At 42.0% G+C, this 13,375-nt stretch overlaps 1 protein-coding gene across 2 annotated transcripts in view; it reads right to left on the reverse strand.

The window, feature by feature from the left end:
• The window catches only part of CYRIB (CYFIP related Rac1 interactor B), a 91,278-nt gene that overhangs the window by 39,225 nt on the left and 38,678 nt on the right, over positions 1–13,375 (reverse strand). For both annotated transcript variants that reach the window (XM_084282249.1, XM_084282248.1), the window contains exon 2: positions 2,742–2,821. The gene's annotated coding sequence lies outside the window, so the exon portion shown is untranslated. The remainder of the gene's footprint in view (positions 1–2,741; positions 2,822–13,375) is intronic.

Genomic DNA, 13,375 nt, shown 5'->3' on the forward strand with positions numbered 1-13,375 from the left:
AGCAGAACATTTAAAGTCGTGTCAGCCAGACAAACGCTACCTTGGAAGAGCTATACAAGCCACAACAAAGAGTTCCCAAAATTAATAATGAAGTGACATGGATGCGTTTTGTTTCCACTCTGCAAACATTACACCAAAGGTGTTTTCATGCTTATTAAAATTAGCACAAAATGCAAAACCTGTTAATCCACACACAGTGCAATAGGAGCACTGGAACAGACTCCACAACATGTTAATCAGTTTAAGACATCTCCCCGCCATCGTTTTACAGGGGAACAAGTTTAAGTTACGTGGAAAGATTTTTAAAATCTTCAAGCACGCACACAAGTTCAAGCTGCTGATGAGAGAAGCAGCTACAGAATAAGAATGAATAATTACGACAAATTATAGCTGCTCAAAAGCAGAAGATCGTTAGCAAGATCTTCTCTGAATGATTGATGCTCTGAAAAAACAATCCTGTATGAGGTAATATAATGAAAAAGAAAAGCTACTACATGAAAAATAGGGCAAACACTACAATGTTATATGTCCTTCACTGCCTGTGATAATGGAGTGCTGAATCATTACAGCCATTTGGGCCAGCCTGCCCCACACTAATGCCCAGCTGGCTAAACATTTCGATCTCAGTACCAAGATGCAGACACGTTGTGCCCCAAGTGATGCAGTGCTCGCAACCACGTTCTCTTTTCAGCATATTCCCAGAGTTGGGAGCTCCAAACTGAGACCTCGGTGAGCTCTAAGATGTGCTACAGCTGAGCAGGTCCTCACCTGGTGTCTTCCCAGCCTTTAAAGCTCATGCTGGAAACAGTGAGATCAGGTTTACGCAATGCTACCCCTGAGCTAATAAAGCCCTGCTTGGTCCTAAAGGAAATACTGAAGGAAGACAAGTATTTTACCACGGTTGCAGACAAAGAGCTCCCTTCTAGAGCTACCCAGTTTCACTCAGCACAGCCATCCTGTTTAACTTCTTTTGGCAAGAGATGGGGCTAGGGGAGTGGGAAGGGAAGCTCAAGTAAGGAAACGCACAGATGACCTCTAGCACTGCCCTCACTGCTGGGCCAACAAGCTTTTCAGTTGTGCCCAGGGCAAGCTGTGCACTCAAATTTAGATGTATCATTTGTTCTATCATGTATGATCAGAATAATCCAATACTTAAAAATGATTACAATACTTAAAAATGATAATTACAGTGCAGTTCAAGACTGATGTCAGTGAAGTACCTCAAACTGTGACGTACTAGAAACCACAAGGCTTTTTTTGCTGTAAACTGAAGGGGCACGCACTTTCAAACTGGGCATCTGGGAAGAAGTTTTATACACATTTTAGTATCTGGAGCTATTTTACAGAGCTCAGCACCAGAGCTCTCCAAATTATAGCTCACAAATAGCTGTAGCATGCAAACTATATATAAAAAAAGCCTAGACGAAGTCAAATGTTCTCGCTACGTCATTTCTGACAGATGCACATATATTAATGAGAGCAAAGCTCTGAAGGCTTGTAGGCTTGGCAGAGCAGCAGGACAAAGTGTTTTAATATTCTCTGTCAACCCTGGTTATTAGCGAGAGCTGTACAACACAACTTTGTTCTATCTCCAGTTGTTTATAAAACTTTGGTAAATTAACTATGGCATGGGAAGCTTAATAAGCATCTGTAAATATTTGGGTCACTGAAGCTTAATGTTTCCTTACTGGCTAGGACGCTGCTTCGTTTCGCGTTTATCCTTGGACCCAGCTGCTCATCCCATTCTGGGCTAACGACTGTCTCCTGGGTTACTCAGCCCTGTAGCTCGAATGGTAGCACTAACAGAAGCACAGGATTCAAGTTTTATAGAAGGTGTATAGTAAGGGATAGTCACAAAGGAAAATTGCACACTTAGTTTACAACTCTCTGGATGCTTCCCCTCCCTACTGAAGACTACTATTTTATTTATACTGAGTATGTGAGAAGTGAGCTGTTAATCTGGTACCACCTATGGATGCACACATGTCAAGTCACATTCAGATGGCCTAAATTCTCATGTTTCCTTGTGACTGGCTTGGAACAGCATAGCTCAACCCCTTAACTGGGTTGGTACGCTGCCAATAAGAGGTTGTAGCTCTTCCCTGATGATCTTTTTACTGTTCTGAACCTACTGGCAACCTACAAATGATTATAAATGCCTGTGAATTATGATACATCCTTAATTATATTATCATGTACTATTTTCAGTGAAAATTATGTCTCATTGAACACCCTTAGAATAATTAAAAGCACACTAATAACATCTACCAAAGCACCTGGAAATTTCAATTAGCATGCTTAGCCATGTTCAGCTTCTAAAACAGATTTCTTTTAAGTTTCCCTTTTTCTCTCCCTCCAGGCTCTGAAGCATCAGATCAGAAGTTTCAGTGTTCAGTTATGTTTCAAGTAAATAGCCTTTGTATAGTAAAAGGCACTGGTACATTGTATTAGTCTTACTGGAAAATGCAAATAGATGATGTTCAAAGTTCCACTCCAGAAAAAAGGTTAGTCTTTTTTCTTGCTTGGTAGAGAAGAATTTAATCACTCTGTATTCTATTTAAATCCCCACATGCTATTGACCAATATTTTGCCATTTGTCTGGTGATCTAGAGCTAAACACAAAAAGTTATTGCATAGATTATTTTTGGATTTAAATAGATCAAAATAATTTGCTCTCCTTGGCCTAAAATATTACAGAAAACAAACACTCAACAAACAAAGACACCTAAGGAAGTGTTTACCAGTTGGTAGTATCTTCTTGCAGTCTTAACAGAGAACTCTCCTTCCTCAGATTACCGATGCAGCAGCTTCTCTTCAGAATCTGAACAAACAGAAGAATTCCATTAAAATGAAACAATACACAGCATTTCAGTTACATCAGCCAGTGCCAGTGGTAAATCAGTGTTAAACCTGTGGTGCCAAGGAGCCAATGTGCTTTAGGGATCCAAATAAAACATAAAACACTTGTGATTTTATGGAACTGACAGTACAAGCAAATAAACAGGCTTCCTTACAAACTGTTCTGTGAGTCAGTAAGGCAATTAGCTATCCATGATCACAAGCATCAGAAATAGATTATTACATCTCAGCACTACGGAGCCAAGTTACATTTCGTTGCAGAAAAAAAGGAAGTCTCTATGGACACATACATATATACATACATATATATATTATATATGTATATATAGTGCATACTGGGGGAAATGCTTTGTTGCTACAGTTCTCATCATTTAAAGACAGATGAGGTCAATGACAACTTACACCTTTTTGAACTTACTAAGATGACTTACATTTGCCGCTTCAAAATTAAGTTTCTGGTTTAGAAACTTAAGACTCTTACAGTGCAACTGAACAACATTTCCTATGGAAATGTTCCACTGAGATCTACTGCAAGCACTCCAGGTGTCTTTCTGTTTATTTGGAGAAGGTTTACACAACAACCAACACCTACCTTTTTTAGTGCAGTAACTGGGTGATGAACTAGCCAAACTAATGCCTTTGTGTTAGGGTATTACATAAACCTGTCCCATGGGAGGTTGGCAGGCTTATCTCTCAGAGATTTCAACTAATTTACCTATAGTTGAGGGGTGTCACTTCACCTGCCTCCAGTGAAGCCGCTGCAGGCATTGCTCCTGGTACCACAATCTACCCCGCAGATACTTCACATCTCAAGGGTTCTTTTAAAGACTGATCCTCCCATTTAATCCTACAGTTCTCTTTGTTTCAGTAGAGAAGTCAACCCATTCCTGCAATGCATCTCATATTAGAGATTGTTTTAGAAATATAAAATACTGTCACATTAATGACATCTGCAGATCCAGCTGAAGAGACATGAAATATTCAGTGATAATTTGTACTACTTCAGCTTCTTTTACCTTAGATAATCCTGATTAACGAGCATTTAATAGGAAAGTATGGTGCTTCACAGTGAAATTTCTAATCAGAAAACAGTACTACGGATTTGTCCCAACTCAGGAAGGAGGAAGGGAAAGGGAAGGGCTCTGCAGTATTGGGGCTGGTGGATTATTTGAGTTTTCTGAAAGCTATCATCAGAAGTTACTATCCATTCCCTCCTCCCCTTCCCACCAAAAAGTACTGAAACCCAAACAGCACAGCTAGGAAGAGAAGGCAAGGACTCTAAAGATTAGTAGGGGTCATTATCTAAAATTTAACTGATAAATAAAATAAATTTGTTCTATTTGCAGTCACACTGAAAAAGTCTTTTGCTACAAATAGTTTTTTACAAATAGTAAAAAACAAAACAAAACAAAAAAAACACTGTTAATCAATTATAAGTTTTGCTAGTTTGTGTGCACATACAATAAGCGGTACCTGGCCAGTTATCACCCCCCCCCCTCCCAGCACTGTTGTATGAAGTACTGATTTGTTCCCCTGAGGAAGCAGAAATCCAAGAAACATCCATGACACCTTACTCGTTTTGTTAAAGCACAGGCTTTGTTTCAACATTTGTTCTCCTAGCATATTTCAGGCATGGCTCCTGCCAAGGAGCTCTCTAAAGTTAACAACTCCTGACAATTCAGTTAAACCCCCCTGATGGAAGCCGTAAGGTCTTATACTCACACGTAGCTCAGCACATCGCTGTCTTCAGCCCTGACAACTGGATTTGAAAGTTCTCGGGGCTGTGACCACTTATGCAATTGCAACATGCGTAATTTCCTTCAACACTCAACAAATACTTGGATCCTACTGCTACGCTGCAATAGAAAAAGCTTCCTATTCAGTACTAGAGAACAGATTCTTTTTCAAGCATGACTGCTGATTTCATTAAACAGAAAACTTGGGTTACACTTCCACTGGACCAACTCACATCGCCAGCTTTGTGTGTTCAAACCTCGTCATAATTACATTAAGTAGCATGAGGATTTTGTCTTACTGAAAGCTGTATCTAACCCAGCGTGGAGATCCTCCTGCCCCATGCTACCCCAGCACTGCTCTCCCCCTGCTCAGCGCTCCCCATGCTGCAGCTTCCCCCTAACACCTCATTCCTGTGTGCTGGCCATTCAGCCCAGGATTTACAGCTTCAGAGCAACTCCAGATGGTAAAAGTCAACATAGTAGAAGACCAACAGGTAGAGAGGAGCAGAGAAATCATGGCAACATCCACTCCCAGAGGAACTCTTTGATCTGCTCGTGCTGAGCAAAGAATAAAGCCTGGTGCAACATGAGGAACTGTTGAGGAAAGGCACTGCTGCAGATTTGGTCCCTACAGAAATTTGGAAAAAAAAATGAAATAAGAAAATAATAATCGAGCTTTCAAAGTAACTACCCCTTATATTCTTTTATATGGTCTAGATGATCTGTTTCCATTGATAAAACCTGTCAAGAGCTGGTAACCTATGATATAAATGACAACACTGAAGAATTAAGCAGCTGCCAGTTTAGCTCTTAGCTTTCTGTCAGTATTCATTCAAAAAAATATTTTTCTTTATTTCAATAGACCTCTGTGAAGCAAATTAACACTGTCTCTTTGACAGGCTAATTAGAATAGCTGGTAAACAACAGCAGAACACGCTCATTCTCAGAAGACATCCTTGCTTGCCCTCTGCATACCGCCCTGGCATGGCTTTGTAAGGACAAATCCAAAAGAAGGAAGCAGACAATAACCCTACCTGTTTCTGGCAAATTAGGGAGACCTCACCCGTTTACTTCAGCAGCCATCCCTCACAACTCACCTATTCGTTTAGGGGACCATCCCTTACCTTAGTTTTGTCACTGAAAGGGAAGGTGGAATTCAGCTCCCCAGCACAGTGCCCCATTAAATCTAGTTCTCCACACAAAACTCATGCTCACAAAAATTATTAACCGTAAAGGTGCAAAGAGTCTTCCATGAGTCGCATGGTGTTTGTTTTGCTCTGGTGTACGTGTTTCAACAGGCACAACCTCAGCCAACACCTCCCAAGCCTCCACGTGTTGCCCTTATGTGAGCTACGAGAACCTCCTGCCATTAAAGGCTGCATCCTCCACAGAAAATAGTAAAGCCAGTAACAGGAGGTAATGCATTTTACTGAAAAAAAAAAAAAAAAAAGAAATTCAGAGTACTCCATGCTACAAAGTTTGCTGAAATATTGTGGCAAAACAGCCCTTATTGCCAGATACAGCAGTTTCTAGGCAGGGGTTGAAGTCACCTCAAGAGGTTTTTCAGGCTTTGCCAGTGTAAAAGCAAGAGCCCACTCATAGGCCAAGCACGCCCTGTGTTAGAGCTGGGTCCACAGCATCACAACCAGGTAACAGGAATTGCTTGGAAAGAAAATGAAGTCAAAGTGTTTCCTTTAACTCAGCACAAACCATCAGCTGCCAACCCAACAGCCTCCAGTGTTCTGTCTTGCTCGCTCGGACACTGGCCTCACAGAGACACCAGCATGGTGAGGGCCTGGGGCAGCCTGAGCTGCCATTTCCTCTGTGATCCCTAACTTGGATGGCAGGCAAAATTTACATCTCTGTGGGCTTTCAAACAACTTGACAGGGTAGGTAATTGTAACTAAAAGCTCTGCCTGGCTCCTATGTATAGGAATATTGAGAGCAGCCCTGAGGAGAAAGGCCTGAGGGTTGATGAGAAGCTCGACATGAGCTCTGGGGAGACCTTACAGCACCCTTCAGGAACCTAAAGGTGGGGAGGGACTCTGTCAGGGAGTGTAGTGATAGAACAAGGTGGAATGGCTTTAAACTAAAAGAGAGGAGGTTTGGATTAGATATAAGGAAGAAATTCTTCACTCAGAGGGTGGTAAGGCCCTGGCAGAGGTTGCCCAGAGAAGCTGTGGGTGCCCCATCCCTGGAGGTGCTCAAGGCCAGGCTGGATGGGGCTTTGGGCAACCTGGGCTGGTGGGAGGTGTCCCTGCCCAGGGCAGGGGGTTGGAACCAGATGGGCTTTAAGGTCCCTTCCAACCCAAGCTACTCTAGGATTCCATAAATAACTCCACCTGGCATCAACCTGTATACCCAACACTGGTGCAGAGACACAAACCGCATTTAAAATCACGTGTTAGACACATCATTATCTGTGCTCGACTTTGCTTAGCCCAAAACACAGAAAGTGGAGAAGACAGCAAAAGGAATTTGAGGCAATGCACCCTCCCCAACATGGATCACAACAGACTGTGAGTGACAACAACCCATCAGCAGGTTAATGTATATCTGAAAGGCTCAGCATAGAAAGATGGGTTAGAAAATCCCTATAAAGATCCTTAAGGATAACTAAGTGTCAGAAGGCTTCTGGTAGTTTATAAAGAATTCTGTTGCCAGCCATAAGACAGCAGGCAAACCGAGCAGTCAAAATAACCCCTGCAGAGCTTCTGACAGACTGCTTGCTCTTCATAGTATGGCAGCTATGAAAAAAAGATCCAGTCCCCTATAAAAGCAGGAAAACCAATAAACACTAGCATTCCTATAGATAGTTTCCACAGAAAACAAAACTTGGTTGAAAGCTTCCATCACTCACCAGAATGATGCAAAGTTATTTTTTCCTTGCCAACTTACAATGCCAAAACTTCAATTTCCAGTTGGAAGAAGAAACTGTTCTGTGACTTGAGGAATTGCTGGTCAGAGAGCTATTAACATATCCCCAGTAGTTCCCTTCTACACAGCTGAAAAAGTAAGTTCTCATTTCTTTATTTTCAGGAGAGTAATGAAGCTGTTTAAGATCAAAAGAAACAATACTACAACTCAATAGTCTGAGCTTCAGCTGCAAATCACACAGTTAATAATGATGATGCTCCAGTGCATAACAAAGATTAAATGAGTTGTTTCCAAAACACAGTCCAGCTCTGCTTCCTCAGAGCTCCATAGCACTCGAGAGGTGCTCTGACCATTGTCAATTGCTAATTTTCTTTATTTACCAGACTTTAACATTTGATGATACTCCTTATGTGTTTGAGTGGGAAGGCACTGAAACATTCACGTACCAGAAGTTAATTCTTTGTGTAAAGTGAGGATTGTTCAGTTAAATTAAGAGTTGCAGAGATGGAGACAGAAAGCACTCACACATAACCTTTCCCTGTCCCCACAGCAAGTGTTTGGCGTGGGTTTATAGTACTACCAGTCCAACACAATGCATTAGCTGAAGTATAGTTTACCAAACAAAACACTGACCAGCTCTTCTCTGTGAATTACTCCAAAGTCACAGAAAGGATTTCCAACTGTAAATGCTTTTCTTCTTTCAGTGCCATATCTCAGCCATCAAACACCAGACCTGACATTCTGATCTCACAGTTGCATGGCTTAGCTACTGTCCTTTAAAACATAGGTTCTCAGAATAACCTGAAGTATTACAGAGGGTCTGAATCTGGGAATACTGCCCTTACCAGTTTTATTATAAAAATCTCAAGGCAAATTCATGGGGAATAGCTCAAGATGCAGGAGAGCTCATTCACACTTCATCAGCTTTGGCTACCATTAGACCATCCATCCATCTTCCAGCCTGAATTCACTCACCTAGTTGGAGCTCAGGAACCTGTGCCTACATTTACCATAAACACAGCAGCAGAAACATCACAGATCTTGCATTTAACATAAAACTGAAACCGCTAACAACAAATCTCTTTAACCATACAATGAGCATATTTCTTTATTTAAAAGAAATGTGGAACTGGAAGTACAGCTGTACTGATAGGAATCATTTGAATATTCAAACATGAGACAGAGAATTTAACTATGGGCAGCCAGAATATATCTGAGGCAGGACTTGAGAAAAACACAAACATAACCAGTATTTTATTCAGTTCCTCTTTAAAATAGTTATTCATATAGTAAGGAGGTCAGCTCCTTCGAGTGGCTCAGCTCTGAGGTGAGCAGGCAGGACACAGATGAAGCATTCCCCAGCTTAGTAATGAAATAGGTTTTTATAGCAGGATGAAAACGGCAGGTCCACAGTTATACAGACCAGTAGTAGGATTGCTCCTACTTCAGTGAGAGGATGCTCCTGATACAAGGCAAGGAAGAGAATATAGGAAAAGAGAACTTTGAAAATTTCTTCATTCTGAAGCACAGGCATCACATCTTTTGACCTGATATCTCAAGTTAATATTTTCTCCTTAATTATACTATACCTGGCCACGAGACTGAACAAAACACATTGTTAGAACTAGGAATTAATCCACAGGATGAACACAGGACCAGTCCTAATTTGTCTACTCTTTAGAGAGGTGGAATAAAGGAAGGTCTGTGTGACACAAACCAGCAGACCAGCAGTTGGCATTGACTACTCTAATGGTTGAAGATAAACAGCCTACAAGAACTCTTCCTAAGTAAGGCTCATAGCAAGAGGATAGCAGTTGCACATCCAGGCTCCAAGAACAGTTTCAGTTTTCCACTGGACAAAGACCTATTGTGAGCAAAGATTAGAACTGAGCCATTTCCCATGCCATAAAAATACCTTCTCACCAGGTCGTACTGCGCTGAGCCTTCCCTAGACCCACCCCTTAAACCTCTATTTGCAAAGTGCCCCAGCTCCCGCCAGGACAGGCACCAGCCAGGCTCACACAGGCGCTGAACTCCCCAAACAGATCAGAGGTTGGTTTCCCAACTATGCAGAAGAGCCTGCTTCTTTTGCATTAGGTGCAATTTAAATGCTCTTACTACTGAAACCAGGTAGCAGGGAAGGTGTACGAAGCCCTTGATCTAGATATCTGGTCAATATAGCCTTTTTTTTTCCTGTTTCCTAATCAGCTGGATTTAGACAAGCTTGTTATCTAGTCTACAGGTATTACTTCAAGCTCTTAGCCTTGTTTACAAGACCTAACTTAATCTCATGTTTAAGTAGCCTGAACTCTTCGCTTAGATGGCCTGAATGATCTTTTTAGGGCCCAAATATTTACCATTTGCTCTCTTAGATACTGCAGTGCTTCAGACCTCGAGTAGGAAGTCTCACCCTCGGAGGGCTGTTTGCACGCTGCCTCAGCTCTTACATCCGCTTCTCACCAGAGTCATTAGAGGCAACTGGACTCCTATTTCTGCACAGGAAATCTGATGAACTTTAAGCCATTCTTACACTCCCACATCCTCCCAGCACTTCAGTCTGCATCTACAGTACGAGATCTTTGTTGACAACGTAGTTAGAAGGGCCATCATCTCCACAGGCTTTGCACCATGCATTCAGTGCATGTTACAGGCGAGGTCAATACAGCAGCTCTACATTTTTTCTAAATTGCTTTGCATTTGTGGTGACAAAGGAAGCATTTAACAACAATTGCTATATTTTCCTACTGAAGTGCAACAACACCAACATTCAAACGGTCACATATGTGTTATAGAGGCTACGACAAAGGAATCAGCTCATCCTTTCCAAATCAAAGTATTCTGGAACAACAGGTAGAAAAAAATCTACTTTTATTTACAGACTGGTTGGACTGCAAAGCATTTTTGCTACTACAAGGCTAGAAATACTTGTTTCAAGATTAACACCTTCTGGGGTACAGTTTTTCACAGAGAAATGCAGCTAAGAACCTGACGTTAAATACACACATGAAAGAAAGGCCCCGTATTAGATGAAATTCACATTGTAGAGTCACACCCAGCACAAGTTCTTGTGGATTTTAAGTTGCTGAGCATAACTAAAAGTGCAACAAGAGACGGACATTACGGCTGCACTTCATCTACTTACCAGTAAATCAGAGTGGATGAAAGCACAGGTATCATCAGTACAAGCCCTGTACCCACCTGCAGTCATTGACACAAAGTTCTAGGACCACGGATTTCAAGAGTAATAGAATAACAGGAATAAATGGTATGAATAAAGCTTAACTAGACTTGAAATTGAAGCGCCTGCCTTCTGGAGTCTCCAAATTTACATCAGGGACTTCATTTGCAAAGAGCTTTACAGCCACGTGACAAGCGAGTTGCTCTACAGGTGGAGCACGCTCCCAGCTGCTCCTTCCTGAGCAGCCAGCAGGGCCCTCACTCACCTCATGTGGCCAAATGACGGGCAGCAGCACCATGTAGGAGCCCCACACTCAGTCCTACAGAGGCAGAGAGTCGTGAGCTCTTCTGAAGCACGACATCTGGAGGAGCGTTACCTGTGTTGTGCAACAGGAACCTGGGAGCAAGCTCCAGCTTGGCAGGAGGTACGAACAAAGTACACACACGCAGCGCAGATGCATGCCTTCTAGGAAGAAGCTGGGTCCACCGTGTGGTGCTGCAGTGCTCACCTGCTCCAGGACTGTGATTCAGCGCCTACAGAGCTGCGCAAGGACGATGATTCAGTGCCTACAGGGCGTGTTGGATGGGGTACAGCTGCACTGATGAATTGCACACAACATACGTGTCTGGCTGCTGGCAGGAAAGGGCTACACATGCAGCGTGGAGCACTCAGAAGTTATCTGCTACAGCAGGATTGATTAAAGTCTCCTTGCCTTCAGGTTCCTTCAAGATTTTCCTTCAGAAATCTTCCGTATCATCTATTTTAAAGGAGCTTCAGAGCAAGGGAAGATAGTTAACTGTCACGAGAGACAGGATTTAGCTCAAGGCCTGTCACGCCTAGCATGGGCTAGAACAAACATTACCTACTATGGGATTATTTGCATTGCCATTCATGAACTTAAGCAATTTATCAGGGACATCTCATGTGGCAACGGCACTGCCAAAGAACCGGATGATTTATTGGTGCTCCTCTAGCAGAGCTTCCTATAGCAGGAACTTTCCAAACACTGCAGACGTTTGCGAGCAATCTCCGAGTACTGGAACACGACAGAAACAAGGCCGAGGAAGTGAAACTTACAGAACTATAAATCCCATTAATAAAGATATGCTTGTCACTGTGACTGCACTACAAAATTACTTTAGCATTATGGCGCTGTCATGAGCACCAGAGAGAAACTAGAACAAACAAGCTGAGTTTACACAAGCGATGCAAAACCACTTGGCCAATCAAGGGGCTTTTAGTAGCTTTCCTCAGTCTATCTATAAAAATGAATGTGGTGTTACTAAGCCTCTGAAAACCATAAATATTAACCGTATTCAGTGTCTTATCATCAAAATACAGAAGTGGATGTTGGCCTTCTGTGCCTGTATCTCTCATATTTTTGTGGAATTTTGGTTATTTGCTTAAAAATACAAATAGCAGCAAAAATAGCATTACAAATTTGAGCAAGATCTACCAGGTCTGAGAGAATGAAAGCTTTTCACTTGGACATGCTTCAGTCAATGTGTAACTGCAGAGAAAACAGAGGAGTTTCACAGATAATTATTCATCTTGCTCTTATCTTACATTAGAAGGTATTTAGCTACAGGAACTCCATCTAGCACTGCAGTAACACGCATTCAACCCCAGATTTTAGCACAGGCTTCCTATTTGCTTTCAGGTAATTAACACTGCCGTACCTCTACCTGCAGCAAGGCTGCACATACACCACCAAGCATCACAGGACCTGAGCCAAGCGTGTAGTCTTTGAACTCTGCTAGAGGAAGAGATGGCAAAGGTAAAATTGGGTGAATCTGGAAAGAGATAAGTGTAGCAGAGGCTGCCTAGAGACCTTCTGGCAGTCCCTGAGGACACACCATGCCGAGCACACCAGGTAACAGATCTCCCCACTGTTTCACATCAAGAACACCAGCTGCTGACACAGGGCAGCTCCAAAAATCAGAGTGCAATTATACCTGGCAAAAGCACTCACGTTAAACTCTTGGGCATCAACTGAGAAATAATGGAAGTTGTTTTATTGTTGAAAGTTCTTGTCTTACAGGCAGTAAAAAGTTAACTATTTGAGCCAGTCTACTCTAATCCTGGACGTAACAGTAACTTTGCTTCAACATATGAATTAATATTCTACCCCAAAGATGCTTTATTAGTACTATTTCAAATTAAAAATCATGCAAGACATCCCAAATCACTGATCAAGTCATCTTTTCACAGAGGTTACAAATAAACATAAATAAAAAAGTGATGAATATATGTCAAATATCATATACATGGAAAAAAGTTTCACCCAGCTCAAACTGCAACATTGGTTGTTTTTGGATTATTAGAGGAGTGTCTTAAAATGTTGGGAAGTATCAGGTTAATGATTTTTAATAAATGAGGACAACTTTTTAAGATCAAAAATGAGTGTAAAAGTACTGTTTTCATTCTACTAGGTGTATTAGCAGTACCATACGTATAAATAAATTGCTCCACGGGCAAGCCTTAGATTTGAAGATAAGTTTGTGGTCTCTGTGAAAATGCTGAGCTAGACTGAAGCCATTAACAGGATCCACCAGCTCTGTCCTTTCCTGCCTCCCTGGAACAGGGCCACCAACCTCTTGGCTGGCTCCTGGTCAGCCCCGCGGGCAGAGCCCTGTCCCAGACAGCAGACACCATGCTTATGGCAGCTGAGAGCACGAGCAGTGAACAAGCTACCAACCAGTTCCAAAAAACGTGATCAGGTTTT

This window comes from Netta rufina (genome assembly GCF_964035555.1).
Source record: "Netta rufina genome assembly, chromosome: 2".
Classification (NCBI taxonomy): Eukaryota; Metazoa; Chordata; class Aves; order Anseriformes; family Anatidae; genus Netta; species Netta rufina.